The 21,553-nt window shown below is 41.2% G+C and overlaps 1 protein-coding gene across 2 annotated transcripts in view; it reads right to left on the reverse strand.

The window, feature by feature from the left end:
• The window catches only part of cacna1ha (calcium channel, voltage-dependent, T type, alpha 1H subunit a), a 128,914-nt gene that overhangs the window by 99,825 nt on the left and 7,536 nt on the right, over positions 1-21,553 (reverse strand). The gene's annotated exons all lie outside the window — the stretch shown is intronic.

Below are 21,553 nucleotides of genomic sequence, written 5' to 3' on the forward strand. Positions count from 1 at the left end.
AGACTACTGTTGTTGTGACTGGGCACTATATAAATAAAGCTGAATTGATTTGAAATGGGAGCACTACCTCTGCTACTTGTCCCTCTCCATTCCTGCCTGGCCTTTTTCTATCGTTGTTTGTTGTTTGCTTTCTCCGGATTTATCCTCCGATGTCCCATCTGCTTAAGTGAGTATGTTTCATGTTGTTGGTACTTTCATATTATTTTCATATTTATGCGTGCCTCGGACTGTCTGTGAGAACATCATTCCATGTTTGTGTGTGTGTGTGTACATGGTTGTTGAGGTGATTGAACCTCTAGAAGTGAACAATTTTCGCCCACTTGGTTTGATCAGCTGTTAATTGAATTGGAGAGAGTAACAAGAGGGTCAGAAAGACTGTTCATTGTTTTACAGCCATCTGGAGCCTTTGCCTTTGGGGGGCTCGCTCACTCGCACACATGCAAAAGAACACAGAGCTGTTCTTATTCGCTGACAGCAAATACACATGCACACAGTCCCCCTGGTGTTCCCACACCTTATGCAAAATCAAAATTAAATAATTAAAAACTATGAGCTGCAGTGTGTATTGTTGCATCACAGCTGAGACACAGAGTCAGAAAGAGAAACAACTATTTTTAAAACTCCTGCACTTCTCGTAGCTGTGTGTGGATGAAGCCACGAAGTGAAACATCTCTTGGCTTTCTTTTGCTCTGCTGCAGTCTGTCTCTGCTGCGGGAAACTCAAGTCTTTTTTCCACACTTCCTCCTTCCTCTTGCACCCATCCTCTTGTATCTCATCTCATTTCCTTTCCCCTTGTGTCATTGTTTCCTTGTCAACCCTCCTCTCTTCTCTCACTCAATCTCACTATGCTCTCACCTCCTCTTCTGTCACTGAGTTTTATGAATATTTTTCTTTTACTTCTCTTTTTTTATTCACCACCTTGTATTATTCTATTGGTAAGACTGTAATAAACATTCTAAAATAAAGGCAAATTATTGGTTAATTAAACTTTATACATATTTTACTATTAGAACTACTAATAATGTATATAAAGTATTAAGCCCTATGATTGACTGGCAACCTCTCCAGTGTACATCACCTCTCCTGATGTCAGCTGGAATTAGCACCCTCACATGACCCTGAATGGATATGTAGTATTATGGATTTCATAATAGCTAATAAGAGCTGTTATGTTTTATATAATTAAATGTTTATAACTGCTCATGTGCCTCAAAGCCACTGGTGTCCCAGAGATAGACTTAGGCTCTCCTTTAGCAATGGCCTAATGGTCAAAAGCGCCATCTTTTCCAAAGCAATTGCCAGACAATTGCTTTTTTGTCACATATCTGTCTTTTAGCTCAGAGTGTGTCGTCCAGACTAGTTGAGGAAAAGGCCATTTTTCCACTCATCAACAATGTTAAGTTTTCCCATTTTATTCCACCTTTTGTTTTCACCACTCATTTATTCATTTTCTGATTGAAGCTCCTCTCAACCGTGAATCTTTGTTCCTCTAGGCTACTCCTATTAGCCATGTTTACCCCAACAACCTTTATTATGGCCCAATTAGAATGTGACCATCTCATTTAACCACCCATCAAAATAAATCGACCACTGGGAGATGTAAATTATTTTTTGTGAACTTTTTATAGCAGTTTGATAAGAGTTTTTGTTATGTAACCCTCATTCCCATTACTTTCTATATTTGGAACATTTTTCTGCAGAAACTAAGTAACAGAGTTTCCCTTGGAAAAGACACACGGCTGTCTCCTTCCAGATAGTGGGTTGCACACCTAACACCTAATAAATGAAAGATCCCCGGTTTGATCTCACAAGGAGACACAAATCCTTTTGGGTTTACGTCAGAAAGGGTAAAAAAAATCTGCTAAATGAAACATGGGGAGCTGCTGTGGTGATACCTTGTATATAAGAGAGTGGTTGAAAGTAGCTTCTTCTTCTTCCACAAGAACTGTCTTTTGTTTTGGGGATTTTCACTCATTTCCAGGCCTTTCATATGTGTTACTGAAATTTTTGCCACTTTTTTACAAATTGGAGATTTAAAGCAATGAAGTTCACTGCAAAAGTTTGTCAGCCTCAACTAAATTGAAGTCTAGTTTTTTTTTCTAGTTTAGACCCGCCACCTCACCCAAAGGTTTACTATATACTGTAATACTGTAATAACATTATTATCAATTTGTTAATAAGGGTCTCAGTTATTCAGGGATAAAAATCTCCCCCCCCCAAAAAAAAAACAAAACAAAACAAAAAAAAAACTAATAATAATTCTGAGCCGGGAAAAACCCAATCAACAAGGCAATAAACAAAACTAAGCATCTACAGCCAACTCTGTCAGGCTGTATTTGAGCTAATTCCCATCGTCAGCTTGTTAACATGATTACGCTGACAACGTGTTGATGTTCAGAGGCAATAATATTCAGCATGTTCACATTAAGTACAAGACAATTTGTGGATAGAAAAAAAGCATGCATTCACTGTGGCATTACTTCCATAAGCGTATTTACTTCCACCAGAGTTCCATTCATTTTTCCCCGTGATCTTGTATTGATGATGGAAGAGTGAGATCACTCTGTAAACTCTTATCCAGCACATTTTGGCACATTACGTTGTGCAAACGAAGCTACACCACATCATAACAGTGCTCCCTCAGGCTTGTACACAGGGTAAATATGGACTCATCACCTTTTTTCCATCACTTCTGAGTCTAATCCTTATGCTCCATAGCAAATTGAAGGCTTTTTTTTATTAGTATCACTGAGGTTGGTTCTTCTCATTGTGTTTGTGTGGAAATGCTTTTATTTTCACTATTAACCATAACTGAGTTCTGTTGTTGAATTTTTTTAAATGTATGATTTCAACATGCGTTTAGGTGATCTTCAATCACAGTGATTCAAAATCCGACTATAGGCCAGATTTACTAACATGTTAACACCAGCGCAAACTATTTTGGTGTAAAAAAGTATCGTCTGTATTTCCAAATAGGGCGCAGTTACAAGATACCTATATAACTGGTGGTAACTCAAATTTTTGCAACCAACCCTGTCACGTATGTATGTTTACAAGTTCCTTTCTCAAGGAAGGAGAATATTTAAATCAAGCACTGAAGCTGATTTATCAACACACAATTTACCGCTTAAAATTTAGCATGCATTAAATTTTTGCGCTTAATATTGAAATGAACTGACTGTACCTGGGTTTAGAAAACAGCGTAACTTTGTAAATGACCTGTAAAACTAGCCACACCTATGATCACATTTCATGCTATTTTACCCCATTTAGTAAATCTGGTCATATATTTCTTACTCGAAGAATGGCTGTTCATAAACACCATAACTATATTCACCTTCTACGTAGCCTAAATATTCATTGTATGAGAAAAAGTAATCAGTTAGAGACCCCCTTAGCATCATTGTTTAGTGAATTTAAAGATACCTGTGATCATAAAGTGCCACTGCGCTAAGAACAATGTACACACAATATGAATAACATACACATATACCTAACGTACACGTAATGTCACTATTCATTTGTAAGGAGTCATCATTTCCAAAGCTAACTAGATGTTGACAACCCTGGTATTGTGGGCAGTTTATATATATTCATCCGGACTGACTAATGCATAGAGGAGGATTTAGAGAGCAGAAGAAGAAGCAGAAGAAAGTAGTAGTAGAAGAAAAGTCAGAGGATCACTATAATTACCAGGATTCATTAACTGGGAGACAATATTGTTTTACATTTTAAATCAAAGCATCCAAGATGTTGAGTTGTCAAACAAGCTGACAGCATTCCTCAATCGTAACTCTAGAACAACACCAAGAGTTAAACTTTATGTTGGAATATTTGAGCTGAGGCTGTTTCATTCTTAAACTCATTCTTTTGAGTTGAAGCATTCATTATTCAACATGGTGCGGATACCTTGAGCTTTTGTCTGATGGAAACTAACATCTCTAACAACACTTATCTTGAGCAAATTTATCTTTACCTGAAGAATTGGATATGTTTAATACCACTATGTATTTCTTCCCTGTGTGAGCAATGTATCAGTAAATAGTGTTGTGTTGCAAAAAGTGATTGTGCTCTAAAAATATCTTGTTACCAAATACGCTGACCACAATCCCCCCATGATTTTGGCCTGAGTAGCATCTGTATGGGTACACATCTGCTCAGTGCATCTTTCCTTTCTCCTAGTTTAAACCCTGAATTATAATTTCCTCCTCACTATTCAAACCACTACAGACACAAATATAAGTGGGCAAGAATATGTGTAAAATTAGAAGCTATCCACGCTGAGCTTTTAATGCCACATCCCTTCTCCCAAGGTTAAAACTGTTTTAGTCGTCTCGGTGGGTTAGTTTCAAGTACTTGAGCGAAAGCAGAAGTATCCTTAAGGTGGGGGTCATCTTATACTCACCCCCAAAAATCCCAACTTGGCTCTGTTTTAAAAATAACATCATATTGTGTTTTATCTCCTCCCTGCTGATATCTCACTGGGCTGAATTTCTCTCTCGCCCAGATGGCTTTATGCTTTCTCACCGGTCACCTCTCTCTCCCGCTCTCTGCCATAACTTAGGAAGCACGACTGCGACTCTTAACAACAATACCCTCAAAAGCACTGACAAATACGCATTCACATAATCCACTACACCTGATAGTAATCATTCAGAAAAAACACTAGACGCTTGTGAAGATATACACACATTCTCCCTTTCACACACACACACACACACACGCGCGCACACACACACAGACTTGCAGCAAAGCTCACCATGTGAGTTACCAAATTAGGAAATAATATGCAACGTCGCACAAACATCATGTTCAACTCAGTTAGGAAAAATTTACACAGATATAGACACACACACACACACACACACACACACACACACACACACACACACACACACACACACACACACACACACACACAGGAGGCTGGGGCTTCCAAGGTATTAGAAGCATTTAGCATAAAACTAACAACAGATAAACAGCTAGCAGGAAATCCATGATATGATATTGTATAACTTCAAGCGGTGTAATATACAGGATTTTGAATCTTGAAAGAGATCTATGTTTCAAAGGGGCATTTATGGTACTTACAGCAAGAGTTTAAGGTCTTTGTAGACTGCAGTTCATGATATAGGTGAACAGATACATAGTTTCCTTGCTATTTCAAGAGCTTCACCGACAGCACAACTATGAGTCTGGGTGGCCGACAGTTACCTTTAGCCTCATTCTTTGCGTAAGGACTGGTCTATTAACAGAAACTGTAAAATCTGACAGGGTGGTGATCTGTAGATGACAGCAGAAAGACAAAACTCGCTTTGTGCCGCTGACATACTATGACAAATAGTATCTTTTTATATTTGTGACATGGTTTGTTCCTCTAATGTTCTGATTTCACTGCCTTTAGTGTCACTGCTGCGGTTTGGACAAACTCTTTTGATAGAGATGTGTCTGTATGTGTGTTTCTTTGAAGTCTTTCTACAAACTAAAGACATTTTTCTTCCTTTTAGGTTTAAGATGGAGTTTTACATTTATTGGAGTCTGATAGGCCACTAAGACACGTTTCACTGCAATGCAGGCACATCAGCTGCATACCCTTTGTTAAATACAATACATCGTGGTCTATTTAAACTGTTTTTGTCTACCTACAGCTGATGTGAATCTGCAAGCTGCTTTACAACCCACCTTTTTACAGTTTACACACTGCTGTATTTATTATGTATTGACATGATATAAAATAACATCATAAGTTTCAGGAAGTCAAAAAGCTTTTTTTATTAGAACTTTAATGGGATTTTTTATTTTGGATTATTACAATCATAACGGATAAAAATAGGGGATGGAAAGAAAAAAATAAGAAAGAACGTGAAGTTGGGGAGAAAGTTAACAGAAAGAGAGAGAGAGTAAGAGAGAGAGAAAAAACACTCAGAATCTGCGTCAACACCTGTTGAGGAAAAAAAGTACAGCAGAGAAACCACGGCAACAACCAACATATGCATGAATGACAATGACGATCTTACTGAACAGCACACAGTACTTATAATACAAGATATTTCAGAGGTAGCAGCAGCCCAAAATAGTGTGTCTGTGAAAACCTGTGTGAGCGCGCTTGTGATTATAAGGTTTCTCCATGTAAGTGTCTAATAGTGGGTGTGGGGAGCCACAGCCCCACCTCTTAGGACCTGAAGACGGCATGAAGGAGATCCAGGCCCCAGACATCTAGAGGCTCCCCAGGGTGTGAGAGCCCCAGGAGGACCACTGCAGGGAAAACCTTGAACCCCACCTAGAGAAGAGCAGAGAAGAGCCCTGGGGGGTGTCACCTGGCAGCCACAGTGCAGAAGCACCCGGTGGCTGCAGTGACAAGCCCAAGTGAGCTCTGGGCCTAGAGACCCAAGGGTACCCAACTTCCCAGCAGGGGCCCAACAGAGCCAGGGGGCCCAGGAATGGGCAAGTAAGCACCCAGGCACACAGCCCTGGACATAGAGAACCACCAGTGGGTAGGGACACCAGCCACTGGGAGGGATGGTGGTGGGGGAAATAGGCCCCTCACCTGGGGGAGTCTGAGATGCTCTAAGAGAGAGGGAGTCTAAGACCTGACCTGACACATAGACAAACAGGCCCACACAGACACAAGTATACATTCCCTCCCTCATGCACACGTACACAAACACTCAACACACACAACCAATTATAGAGACATAGAAATGGATGCTGTACACACACTCACACTCCCCATTCAAACTCCCAGGTCCTTTCACCGCCTGGAGATGTTCCCCCTTCACTCAGACCCAGTAGATGGCCCCCTGCACACTGGGGTGGAGACGAACAGACCACCAGCAGCAGAGCAGCCCACCAGCCCAGACCTCGACCAAAGGGCCAGCTCCTCCTCCAGCCCTGGACCCCTGGCCTCACTCCTCCCGCTCACATGTGATGTTGAAATATGCTGTTCTAAAGTACATTTACTGATTCATTTATTGCAAAGGGGAAGTAACCGTCTTGTACTGGTCTTGACTGATGTGTAGTTCTGAGTAACAGACTGTTAGAGTTTGTATTGTTGATTGTCATTTATGCTTAGAAATATTTAACCATAGATGCTTAGAGGTGTATAATCAATTGTGTAGTGATAAGTTGTGTGATCTTTAACAGGCTACAGAGGCTTGGTGTGTATTCCACACTAGAATGCACACCTACATCCTGGGAGCACGGGAAGAGGTCGCATCTTGTCTTAATTGTTTTATGGTAGGATTAACGTAGCTACGTCTGTTCTAGTCTAAGTGCTTTTCTGTTTAGATGAACTGCTGGACTTCCTCACCGGGGGGGGGGGTCTAGTCTACCCTCTTCCTGACCAAGGATGTTTGACCCTTTGATCAGCAACACACACACACACACACACACGCACACACACACACACACACAGGCAAGGTACTCTTTGTTTGTATGTAGACGTTGTATGTTAATGAACCTATGCATATTCATGTAACCTCAATAAAAGGACAGTGTTACGGGAGGACGGACGAGAGCAACTGGGGTCAAGCGAAGGAACGGTGCCTGTCCGGTTCTCTCCCGTGCACGAGAAACATGAAGAAGCTTGCCTACTTGTGTCTTGCTTTGCAGTGTAATTATATTGTCTTCAACGTTCCAGCGGATGGGTTCAAGCTACAAACCTATCACAGACCAGTATGGACTTGAGCATTGCTACCCTTAGTTGACCTGAGAGACAAGCGCTATGTCGGGCACGCATTCTTCCTCCCTCTCTGTCACACATACCCACACAAACAGTCCTCAGTCCATCGCTCTCTGATATGTTCATTAGCGCAGCATCTTGTTAAATCTCTGCTCCTGGTGCACAGCTAGCCAAAAGGAGGGCCTGCTCAAACTCCACAGTGATGCCGTCACAGAGCCGCCGACCGGATGAAACCAGATCAGAGCTCGGTGCGTGGGAGGCCCGTCACAGAGCCTCATGTTAGCGCATCCTTTGCCTGCAGTGCACTATGGCATACACACATAAACACCACTGGGCATCCTAACAGATAGAAAGACGATGAAAAAAAACCAAACAAAAATAACAAATGTTGGCTGAAGCTTGTGACCGCTGTGTTATTCACAAAAACCCACAGAGGTACGCTAAACGTTGACAATCAGCATACGCACACTATCATACCATAAAGGACCAACTGGTGCCTTACTTTACTGCATTTGTATTTGTTGAGTTTCCACAGTAAAACACTGAATTGTTCTCCTTGCTGGGTTAATTGCAGGTTAAACTAACTGAACGTCGTTGTTTCTGAAAGTCTGTCCGAGGTGGCTCTAAACAGTGGGTGAGAACCAGATGATGCTTTTCCACAATTAGCTGTCTGCAAGCTGCAGACATTTACCACCGGAGGTCTTGCGTCTCTACACTCTGCCTCACAGCGTGAGAAAGTTTTAACTTGGGAAAACAGCATGGATGCAGAAAGCAACTCGCTCATATTCTATTAGCTCGCATATGTCGTCCAGAGGAAGAGCAGCTCAGGAGACAATATGTAATAAAAACACGCTTGCAAACTCCATGCTAATGGCCACTAACTCTAAGTGGTTAAGTGAGTGAGCAAAAGGGAAGAATGAATAAATCGTATATGAGTGAGTCACTTTTTGATGTGCTCTGCCGCTCTCTTTCCACTGCATGAATTTAATGTCAGCGTGTTATCGTCTGCCTGGTTTTAGTCATGTGCACGTGTCGATAAAATGGTACACCGAGCTTAACTTTGTTGCTCCGCAGTAGGGAAGTGGCTGATTGCTGCTGCAGAAAGTTTTATGTGTGGATCACAGGTGTGTCACACAAAAGAGTCATACTTTGTGTAAGCAGCCTGATTTCCATTAGGTTTCCAGTCATGTTTCTGCAGTCAAAGACGCAACCAAGATTTGTGTCGGAGACCTCTGGTCTGCGTCGTACATCAGAGGACAGAGAGACAGCAGTGAATGCAAAGGTGATCCCACTGCTGCATTAGCTGGAGTATTTATAATCTAAATATATGGAGGCCAAAAAAGAAAAAATGGTATTTTAGAACCATTTGTAAATGAAATCTAACCAGGTGTTCCAAAGTTTCACTTGAGCGATGTGTTGTGCAGATTCCTGGATAAGTTTTATTTCTAGACTTCCTTCCTTTATTACATTTTTCTTCTGCACAACAGTATCTGTCATGAAGTGTAACAAATGCATTTACAGTCATCTGCAGTGAGACTATGTTCAGATATATCAGTGTGTGGAAATACAGTACTGTGCAAAAGTAATTTCTATATATTTTAGTGGGGAAATGGGAAATAGGTGCAGTGTACAGTTTGTACAATTCTAACAAGCTAGAAAGTCGATATTTGGTATGAGCGCCTTTATTCTTCAACACAGCCGGAACTCTCTTAGGCAGCTTTCTTGTCATTTATTTAAGTAGTCTTCAGAAATAGTTCTCCGGGCTTGAAGGACATTCAAAGCTCTTCTTTGCCTGTCGGCTCACTTTTTGTTTCATTCTCTGTCGAGATGATCCCACATTGCCTCACATCCCACACTGTCTGGGCTCTGGGGAGGCCAATCCATGACTGATTGTGTGTTTTTCAATCCAGGTATTAACTAGAGATGGCACGATACCACTTTTTTATCATCATCATCATCATCGTTTATTTGTATAGCACTTTAAGAACACACCAGGCAGACCAAAGTGCTGAACAACACAGATCAAAACAATGTCCGATACCGATACCGATATCATAAATTTGGATATCTGCCGATACCGATATGAATCCGATATAGTGTTTTTTAATCAACAAAACTGTTTTTTAAAATATCTTGCTGCATTTTGCAAGTCTGCAAGTTCATACTCAAGTTTAAAACAACAACTATACTAAAGCTATTCTGTTATACCTGTATACAAAAAAAATATTTCATAGTTCAGCAATACTGATCAATCTAATAAACTTAGACCTACACCATCCTCCCTATTCTGGTATTTTAAAGAGTACTTAGCGTAAATATTAAGCAACCTAACTAATAGGGTTCCAACTCCCAGCAACAACATAAATAAATAAAAAATAGAGAACCACCCCTCACGCGCCACCTCATGATGCTTAATCGACGTAATCAACCTTAATTTGATGCAGTGTGAAAAAAAATGCACAGAAATCAATTATTTTTCAAGAAATATTAAATAGATTCAACATCTTTCTTCAACAAAATTGCAGACTGCACAGATGGTACCTTCCCAAAGGAAAAAGTACTATAGCTTACTAGGGTATATATATTAGACTTAATAGTCACTATATACAGTAATTGACTTCTATTCATTTTACATCAAATTAAAACTTTGTGTGTCAGATAATTATTTATTAAAAGCTCGACATTTTAAATGAGAATAAGAAAGAAAAGTATGTCTTTGTGCCCCCTTTTCCCTGTTAATGCCCTATCGGCCCCCCTGGCTAAACTTTGCTAGATCCGCCCCTGCACAGTTACCAGCGTCAGCTACGTAGAAAAAGATCCTGGTGTAGAAAGTAATATTAAATAAATTCTAACAACAGCTTATCAAGCTTAAACGTGCTGCTGTTGTTCAGCCGCTGGTTTCCTCTTTCTGGTGCAAAGTGGGCCAAAAACAAACAAGAGACACGGACTCGCGACAGAAAAGCCGATCAGCTGATCATTTAAGCAGTTTCACGATTGAAGTAGCAGCCGGAGAGCGAGAGGCAGTCGCTTGTTAAGCTTAACGCAGGAATGCTTTACAAACATTCAGAGATGGACTTACACACTTGCTTTACTTCTCTCGGGGATAACTTTGTCGGAGATGAAATGCCGGGTTGCTAGCGAAGCTCCAAATGCTATCCAGACCACAGGTCCCGCATGCCACAGCCGCTCTATCACGTGATGCATACTGCTCCGACATGCTAACGTTCTGAGGTGAGTTACAGCGTGTTGCAAGTTTTGTGAGGTGCTTTCGTGATATTTAATGGATCGGATTACATTTTTTATTTTTCTCCGATATCCGATCCAGTCATTTAGGTCAGTATCGGACCGATACCGATACGTAATATCGGATCGGTCCATCTCTAGTATTAACACTGGGAATTACAGCCAATGTCCAAAGAAAACACTTTGAAAGATCTTCAGAAATCCTAGAGTATTATAACTAAAGAACACTTTAAAAAAAAATACAAGAAAGCAAATTACAAAAAAATGACAGGTGTTCAAATATTTTACGGGAATACCGAATCTAATCTCTCACTAAATTTCTCTTACAACCTTTAGCTTTTACATAGTTCAGGGCATATCTTTAAGTGTTACATAAACCACACAGTGGTATACAACGGATATTATATCTTCGTATCACAAAGAAAATCACCAAGCACAAAAGCTCAGAAAGATTCCAATCCTTTTGTATCAAAGTGTCCTCATGTTTTCATGTTTGCACTGAAGCAGCATTATGAGGCTCCAGCTAATTGCTGGATTTATATTCAGTGTAACAGTGTTCCGTGTTTTGTTCTGAGACGTGTGGCTGAGTCCTCTCCAGACAAGTATGTAACAGCACCACGATAGAGACACTTCAGCTAAAAACAGGCTGTTTAACACATACCAGGCGTCCTGCACTTCAGCTGCTTCAGCTGCTTCACAGCGCCCTTTCAACTCGAACAAAGACAGCACGGGTGCGCGCGTCCTCACGCGTCCCTCTGCGCGTGTGTTTCGGTGTTTGTGTTTGAACTGTGATAATAGAGGGCTATTAGCGAGCCTACATGTAGCCACAGAGAGCACTGTTCCTTCATTACGGTCTAATGGACATTAAATGCCCCCCTTATGCACACAGACACACACAACAGCAAATAAGACATGTTTTTGATAGGACTGCCTCTTCTTTACAACACAATTAATGATCACTAGAACTGTCAGAAGAAGAAGAATCCATCCACGTTGACCCTGCATCTACTTGTGTGCACCCTCTTTGATTTCAACCCAAACAATGCCAACTTTGCTCCGGAGAGCAATTGTTCATTTACAGTGAGGGGAGTTCACCGGGTTTCATTTCAGTCATACACCTCTTTCCGTCCAGTGCTTCACAGTAAGACTGACAGCAGAGATTCACATTAACTAGATTGCAAAGCATTTAGTTTAAGTAGTTACCATTCAGTCCAATGCAGAGCTCCAGTGAGCTGCAATTACCTCACTGAGGCAAATTCTTTCAACAGAGATTGAAAAAGTTCAGCCAAAGCAAACCAAAAGATTGCTGATATGGCTCGTTTTTGGTCAGATGCCTTATTTCGACTGTGCAGCATGAACAACTGCTAAACTCCTCTCCCCCCCAACCCAGATGAAACAGATGTGACGGCTTCTCCCGCTCTGGACCTCTCTTTGCGAGTTCACTGCCAGTTCAGTTTGGTGCAGGTTACACCCTCGAATGGATGCTAAGTCACCCAAAAAGAAAATCAGATATGAGCAGCAATTCGTGGCTGAGAATGAATGTTGGGTCAGCTTAGCAAGCCCCCCCCCCCCCCCCTTCCTTTCCCTTCCTTTCTTTTTACGCAGCCATCTGTGTGTTGAATCACTCCACCTTATCTCCAATACTTCAAAGGGAGGCAGCCAGTTCCCCGCCGCCTCACAACAACACAGTCAGACACTTTTTACCCTGTACTAGTTTACCGTTAACCACAGAGGATGACGGCAAACTATTGCAATTATGGCACATGTGAGCCTCGTGCGCACACAACCTTAATTTACCCTTAATTTTATTGTTATTGTTAAGCACTTTGTGCAGCATCGGCTGTTGGAAATGTGCTATATAAATAAATCTGACCTTGACCTTGACCTTGATTCACCCCCTCCGTCCATCTCACGCCACGCGTGCGCTTCCTATAAAATACTCATAAATAATACAGCTATTGACTCAGCACTCACACACGCAAACACACATGTTGTAGATAGACACCTCCCCTTCCCAGCGCTCCAATGTGCAGCAGTGCTATGCTGTTGCCTAGTAACCAGGTAGAGTTTCTAGTGAGAGCCTCTTTGCTGAGAGAATCCCACTGTCCTAGACTTCTTCCTCTTCCTCCCACTCTCACTCTCTTACACACACACACATCTGTGCCGTTTGAAGTTGCTTTCATTAAACTCCGCACATGCACTTTGAATTCACCCGGCACTTTTCTTCCCCATCAACCTTCAATCACCGCCATGTCGTAAAACTAGGTTGCGCCACACACTACACTTATCTACACGTCTATGCGTACACTGTCTCCATTTATACGCACACACCTACACACACACAGACATGCACACAGGCCTATTTTGTAGACAAAAGCGGCAACACATACTGCAGAGCGGAGAGGGGAAGAGGAGCAGAAGGAAGAGGCTGCAGTTTTCAGGTCTCTAAAGAGATGCACTGAGTATTGGGCTATATAACACACCACCGCTGTAAAAGCATCACTCTATCACAAAGCACACACAATGATGGGTGAGGAGCATGTAGCTGTAAATTTGGCATAAAAACAGTCATTACTCTTTATAAGGAATGTCAAACAGCATAATACAGGAAGGACAGGCTACATCATCAGCGGTTGCATAACAAGACGAGGCAAATATTAAAGTTTGCGTGTCAAGCAAAACCACCCCACTCAAGTCACTGTGCTTGAATACAAAACTGTTGCTTTATATTTTTGTATTTTGCTTTAAAGTGATTTCAGACTCGGAATCGAGTGCAGCAGATTGAAAGGAGAAAAAAGGAAAAGTAAGCTTCTCTTTGTTAGATTTCAAGGAGGTCTGGACTGAAACAAAGTTACACATACTTGCTAAAACATTGCAGTGATATGATCTCTCTAACACTCAGTCACACAAACGCACACACACATGCGCGCACTATGTGCTGTGCTGTCCGCATTGCCATGACAACCCAGTGCTAGCTGCTGATGGGTTTCCCAGATCTTTTATTTATTCATCCATCTCCACATTACTCTTTCATACGCATAGGCACACATGTGCACGTGTGCGCCGCCGGATGCACACTCCTGCATTTTTTTCGCAAGCTCGCCCTTTACCTAATCATCAATATCCTGCAACACGCACGCACACAAACAAAAGCGTGTGTCTGGGTTGGTGCAAGATTTTTGCTGAACAGTGCTGTCTGAAATTTAAAAGCTGCAAAGTAGGTGATTAGTGTCAAGTCATGTGCTGCGTCCCTCTTTTCTTTCCCTGTGTGTGTGTTTCTGTCATTCTAACCATCTTTCAGGCAGTAATGTGTTCAGCAGCAAGACGAGCTCTGCTGTGCTATTCATGTGGAGACTGACTGTGGGGAGATGGCTCAAAGCAGCATGAACACACGCATCCCACTAAAATAAAAAAAAAATAAAAAAAGCTCATTAGGAGCAGCAGTGCAGCTACTAAATAGCAAGCGCAACAAAGCAATATGACCTAAAAACATAACTGAATACTAAGCACCAAGTTGAGGACGAAATGAAGAAAGTTGACTATGATAATCTCAGCCCTAATGCAATCCAAGAACCCTGTACTAACATCCCCTAACCAGTTCTCCATGACCCCTTAAGGTTGTGTGTGTGTGTGTGTGTGTGTGTGTGTGTGTGTGTGTGTGTGTGTGTGTGTTAGAGCCAGTGGCCCCTCTGAATCTCTCAGATTTTCAATTACACTTCCCGACTCTCTGTCTTTTCACCTCCTGTTTTATAGTCTAGATCAATCCTCTTTCACTGAACTCTATTCCCCTCCACTTCCACCTTTTAGCCACCAGGGCAACACACACGCACACAAACACACACGCACACACGCACACACACACTCAACCTTAAAATCAATACACTACTAGGAGTGAGCTCATGTCAAATGCTGACAGTGTGAGAGAAATCATGACAGAAAATGAAACATCCCAACAATTATGTTTAAAGCACACACACACACACACACACACACACACACACACACACACACACACACACACACACACACACAAAATTAATATTTTTTTTAAATCCCTCTGTATTAAAACAGCTTATGTGTGCATTAAAATGCATATTTCACACTGCAGCACACTGAAAATAACGCCCATAACTGATCTCTGCCTCCAACAGAGTGACAAAAAAAAAAGTGCTTTGATGCATTTGCAGCCAGGACTCGCGCGCATTTTAGCAGCAAGACGAAACAAAACAATGAGAGGAGAAGGGAAGAGGAACAAAGAAGGAGCATGCTTTATTTTTCACCTGCAGCTTTTTTGTTGTTGTTTTTTAGAAGGGAGACGGGGGGAGGGGAGGAGGGTGAGAATGGAGTTGTATGTTGAGGTTGAGAGCGCCGCTGCATCTTCACTGCAGCAACCATCAACAAGCAGGGGAGAAAAAAACAGGACACAGGGGCACATGTTCATCGCTCACACTTGTGATTGGCCGAGCGCTCTGTACGTGCACAAGCCATGCTTCAAAAGACCAGTTTTCTCTACTTTCTACCCTCCTGTTCATATTGCCTCGACGCCGCTTTTCGTCATCCCTCCCGCTGTTCTGATTCTCCTCTTTGCACTGTTTATCCTTCTCTCCTCGCCCTCGTTCTCGCCTCACTTGTTAACTTCCTGTCCTCTGTCTTTGACCTCCCTCGTCTGTTTTATATCACTTGCTTCTTTTTCCTCTCCGATTTCTTAACGTTCTGCTCGCTTGGCATCTCCCAATCATCCCAGTCCCTCTTTCTCATCTCCTAAAGAGTTTGCCCTATTTGTCCCTGTCTCGTGTTTCCAGCCTTGTTTTAACTTCTTTCCATAACGCTTCGATTAAAAGAAACCGCTTCACACTTTCAGTATGGATATCCCTGGTGAGGGTAGCGGGAAATGTTCTGGATACAGAGCTGATCTGCGTACATTCATCAACATGATGCGCAGCCATGGCAACAGCTGCTGAAAAAACCCACCCACGGTACCAGAGGCCCAATCAGTGTGGCATTGCCACTACAGGGGATTTGACTGACAGGAGTGAAACACCATACCGAGCAGAAAGAACACTGTAGGCCACTGTACCGTCTCCTCAATATGTCACTATAGTAAAAGAATGTGTTCACTTCTATGTAATCAGTTTATATCTCCCTTCAATGTTTTATACTGAGGACTGTGGTGTACAGATAACAACACACTCAATAAACTGATCTGCAAGACCAGTAACACTGTGGGGGTGGAGCTTAACTCTCCGACAGAGGTTTCAGAAATGAGTCCAAGTTGCAGTCAATACTGAAAAATCCCTCACACCCTCTCTATCTCGTGCTGGACAGCAACAGGAGCACCTTCAGCAAAAGACTCATTCAACCACAATGCATCACTGGATGCCTCAGAATTTTATGTCACCTGTTCACCTGTTTTCACTTGTCTCTGCTGCACACTGTTGTGTTTTCTCTCTGTAACATTTTTGTCTTATTTTTACTTAATAATGCATCATTTTTTTAAATAGTGTTTATATTTTCTATTTCTCAGAGCTATACTATCTGTGAGTGTCTGTAACAAACAATTGCCCTTTGATTTATAAAGTATTGTAATTCTGAAATAGGTGAAGAGTCAGAATACCGTATTGGAACATGTGCAAACAGAAACGGAAATACAGTACGTAAGGGAAACGCAGAGTTTGTTCTAATGAGCTTTAAAGTCAATATTTGACAACATTTATTTTTCTCTGTTTGTCTTTCTACCCAGCTACGCTTTTACTGCACTGGCAGTGTGTTTGGGATCATTGCCATGCTGATAAATGATGCTGTTGCCAATCAGACGCTTTCCAGATGGTATCGCATGGTGGATCAAAATCTGACTGTACTTTTCTGTGCTCATATCGCCACCAAACTTAAAGCAATCCTTATCACCAGTGGCTGAAATGCAGCCTCAAAACCCGATATGACATGAGCCTCCATCGCGTTTCATAAGAACTATCTGGATATATCGCTCCATCAGACCTGTTGACACTGATTTTCTGTCCAGTTCTTATGTAATTTGGCATACGTCAGCCTTTTCTCCCTATTTCCCTTCCTTGTAAATGGCTTCTTGACAGTGGCCCTTCCACTGAGACCATTTCTGATGAAGCTTCAGTGAAGAGTAGATGGATCAAGTGAAGGGCTAGATGCGTCTCTCAGGTCTTTGCTTTTTTTTCTTTATTTCTTAAGGACTTTTTTTAAAAGCATAACAGGTGTTTTTTTTGTCCTCTACATATCCAGTTTCCTTACATTTTTTGAGGAGACACCTCACACCATGCCAAGATATGACAACTTTTTTGGCAAATATCTCTTTGGGAATCACCTCGTTGCAAAAATACTATCTTATGCATGTCGAATTCTGTCATCACTGGCTTTTTCCATAGATTCAGCGAAAGCAGTGAGAACAAATTTAAAGAAATGAGGAGTGCCTGAAGACTGGGAGATAGGTATCATAAGAAAAAGAAAGTCAAATGTTCATCCTCCAACTGATCAGGGGTCATCTCAGCATATTCTGGAGTATTCCATTAGTAGTCTGCTTTACATGAACCTTCTAACAGTGAACACCAACAGCTAACAAACTCATTTAGATTGACCCAGACTCTCCAGGAAACCATGTGGTTTGCTAGCAGAAGGGTCTTTTTTGGTACTATTTTCACTCAAAGTCATTTTGGAAAAGTGCTCGGTAAATGAGTGTGACGTAATGTAACGGTACAACAACAACAGCGGTGCAGTGCAGCAGAGCGCAGATCCTCTGATTCCACAGACCATTTGTGCCTGGGGCAGGTGTGGGTCACTGCCTAAACACATGGTGTTCTGCGAATGCCAAATGGCACATTCTTACAGCGCACTCAAGTAAGCTCTCGTGCACGGGGGCACACACACTCAGCCAGTGCACACATGAAAATCAGTGCTATTAGTTCCAGATCATTTTGTGAAGCAGCCTGTAAACAGTGAGCCTGGGGATAAACAAAAGATCCTAATGCAGTGGAAGTTATCCCACAACACACACACAGCAAACAGCACACGCGTTTGCCCTCTCACAGGCGTGCTCAAACTGACGCATAAAGATTTACACACATTTACGCACGATGCTTCAAAAATTAACGATCCAAAAATAAGAAACAAGTACTTTCTGTTTGAGATGAGACAAACACACGCGGAGGAGCAGTGGACCAAACCAGTGTATGGGGAGGGCCGGGCAACCCTACCATATGTGAGCAACCCGCTCTACCACCTGAGCCACACCCGCTCCAATTACATACATGAGATCTGAGCCAAAGCACTGCTTGTGCAAACAGTGGCCATTTGAACAAGTCTTGCGAAGCATTACGAGCAAAGATGGCAGCAAACATGCGGTCACTGTAAAGAGGCTTATTCTCATTGGTAACAAGCACACCAGTGAAAGGCCCTTTATTGATTCCAATGCAAATTACTGTGGACTCGCTGCTGGTGGCGATGATTTGTTACTGGTTGTAAATTGTGTTGATGTTAACACAGCACCGGTATTTGGAATAATAACAAGACTTTACAAATCCTAAGTGAGATAAATTAGCAGTTGGGGCAGGTTCCCACAGCTAAAAATAGCTTTGAAACACACAGTGTGGCCCCGAACTGTTAATGATAAAATTAGCCTCGTATATTCACAAAAAATTGCTCATTTTTAGGATTTGCAAGTAAAAAAAAGTCATAAAACAATTTTAATAATTATAGTTAGTAAGCTCTTGCATAGTTCATAAGTCTCAAAACACCCAAAGGATATAAGGAAACCCAACCATAAGTAAACACCCTGCTCCACAACTTGGTGAAGGCAGCAGTTTTTGCTCTGCAATAAATATCTGGAAGGGCTTCAAACACTTTAACTTGGAAATGCACATTTGTTTACTTAACATGTTTGGCTACATAATGCTTTGGTAAACAAAAATTATCCTCCAAGTGGGCCTAAACATCATTTTACTCTACTGAGTAGTGATATGAAGCTTGAGTTCTAGTACCAAAGCTGCTTTTTAAAAATTTCCTAAAATGTTCAATTTATATTTTGCCTAAATGTATTTTAATTAAATATTGATTTTCAAAAGTTCTCCTATCTATGGATATGACCAAATACATATCCTTTAAATACTAATACGTGTACGCTACTGTACAACCCTTAATCATATTTTTCACTTCCCCTTTCCAAACCTTTTTTCTTTCTGTTGTTGAGGTCTCAGGGTCAAGTGGTTGATTGTTTAGTCAATATGCTCTCATCCAAACAATTTTCACTGGTCTTCAATCTCTGGTATTAATTTCAGCCTTCCAGGGCTGATCTATTATTTTTGGCAGCAGGAAGAACAGACTGCTTGTGAGAAGCACCCCTGCATTCTCACAGCTGCAGACTTCCCAAACCAAACAGTGACTGCTAGCTTAATTAATGTTTACGTCTACTTAGCTTTTATTCAGAGTTAGGTCTGTCGCTAGTTAATATCATGTATATGTAAGAAACGCAGTAAGTGTGGCATAGTATAATATTTGAGTCACCAGGCATTGCTGTTGTGAAATCAACCAGATCCTACAGGCTAAAATGTTTGCACTGGGTAATGCTAAATGCTATGTAAATGCTTAAGCTAATATAATGTAAATAACACTATACCTCGAAGTAACATTAGTAAACTATTTAGCAACCACCCTAATATTTCATTCTGTGTCATGGCAACAAAAAACATTTTAAATAAACAGTCTGCCACCACCATGTCAGTGATTTCAAATTTAAAGTGACTTTTTAATAAAGGACTTACATGTTTTTTTGTTTTTTGTTTTTTATATCAATATCAAACGAAATACTGCTAAATTTCATGATATTGCTATTGTTAACATATTATATTATGCTATTATATATGCTATTATAACATATATTATATGTAATAACTTTATATTAGCATCCAGCCACAGCTAAACAAGCACCACGACATGGAGCACCACGAGGAGAAACTCCACCCAGAACAAGATGTATATGAAGCTTAATCTCTACTTTGTTTTCTCTTTTTTTGACAACACATCGGCTTTTTTTGTTGTTGTTGTTGTTGTTTTGTTTTTTTAAAATATGTGCGACACTATGTTACATTTAAAAAGAAAGTTCCTAAAAATTTTACATTTAGAGCAGAAATATGTAGGTGATGTAGGTGCGTGCGGTATAGCAGAGCTGTACACATTACAGTCAGTTCAATAAATTTTTTTTATATAGTACCAAATCACAGCAACAGTTGCCTCGAGGTGCTCTATATTGTAAAGTAAAGACTCTACAATACTACAAAGAAAACAGTGAAAACTCCAACAACATGATAACACCCTTTGAGCAAATGGGGGAAGAAAAAACTCCCTTTTAAAAGGAAGAAACCTCCAGCAGAAGCAGGCTCAGGGAGGGGTAGCTATCTGCTGTGACTGGTTGGGTTGAGGAGATGGAGACAGGACAATAGACATGCTGTAAACACAGCCTGAGATTAATAATAACTAATGATTAAATACGTACATAATAGCAGAAGAGTGACAAATTAAAAGCTTTTGTTACACCACATTTGTAACAAAGTTTTGTTATAACGTCTGGCAGACACCAAACACGTTTGAAAGCGTGGGCCTTGTCCACTACACAGCACACAAGTGATGCTCAACCACGCACAGTTTGAGCACTGCGCAAGGTGTGCCAGGACTTGATACGTCAAAGAGACAGGATCCCTCTGTCTCTGCAGAAATGGGCACCTCACGACCCCCAATCTGCTGTTATGATGAGAACAGGCCAAATATAATGAGTCACCGAACACACAATCACACACACACTGATGAACTGCTCAATACAAATACAGTGAGTCGAGCTCTGAGACCGGCAGAGAGGGAGGGATGCAGAGAAGCGAGTCTCACATACACACCTAAACCTCAGGATGCCAGTCAGAAGGGCAGTCGGAGAAGGACTACCTGCTAATTTGAAGGCTAAGTCTCTTTATCCCACACACTGCAGAGATGAAGTCATTTAAAGACATAAATAGGCATACATACACAACAGGAGGGGTGAAAAAGAAAAAAAGGAATGGAACTGCAGGAGTAAAGGGTAGTAACCAAGCCAACTTTCTTGCCCTGAAGATAGTCCTTTTTATCGCTGATACAAGCTGCACATTAACAGGCCTCCTCGATTCATCTAAGCTACATTTGACTGACATTCTTCATGCAGCCGATTTGATCTCATGCAGCTTTAAGCCTGTCTCTAGTTTTATACAGCAAGTCCAATCCATCAAAACTTCAAACAAAGAGAGAAACCTCTTCCACTTGATTTATTTTGAACCGCTAATCCACAGATATTTTTACCACTAAATACATTGAAAAAAAATCCCCATCTAAAGTCATCAAATCCATCTGATACTTCAAAAAAGTCAGGTGATCTGTGTGCTTGTATCTCTGTGCAGAAACATCTATCACAATGGAAGTGAAAAGGCCCCCTTTAATATGTTTTAGAGTATAGATGACTAATGGAGACAGATAGCACGATGAATCAACTCATCTGTAATGGATTAACCTTGCCTGGGCTCCTGAACCAGATTTAATCAGCTTGACTCAGGTTGTTATTCTTTCACACCGTCTAATCAGCGACTCCAT

Source organism: Copadichromis virginalis, linkage group LG4 (genome assembly GCF_057382275.1).
Source record: "Copadichromis virginalis isolate Kocher_CV1m ecotype Utaka linkage group LG4, C_Virginalis_male_GT1.1, whole genome shotgun sequence".
In the NCBI taxonomy this organism is placed as follows: Eukaryota; Metazoa; Chordata; class Actinopteri; order Cichliformes; family Cichlidae; genus Copadichromis; species Copadichromis virginalis.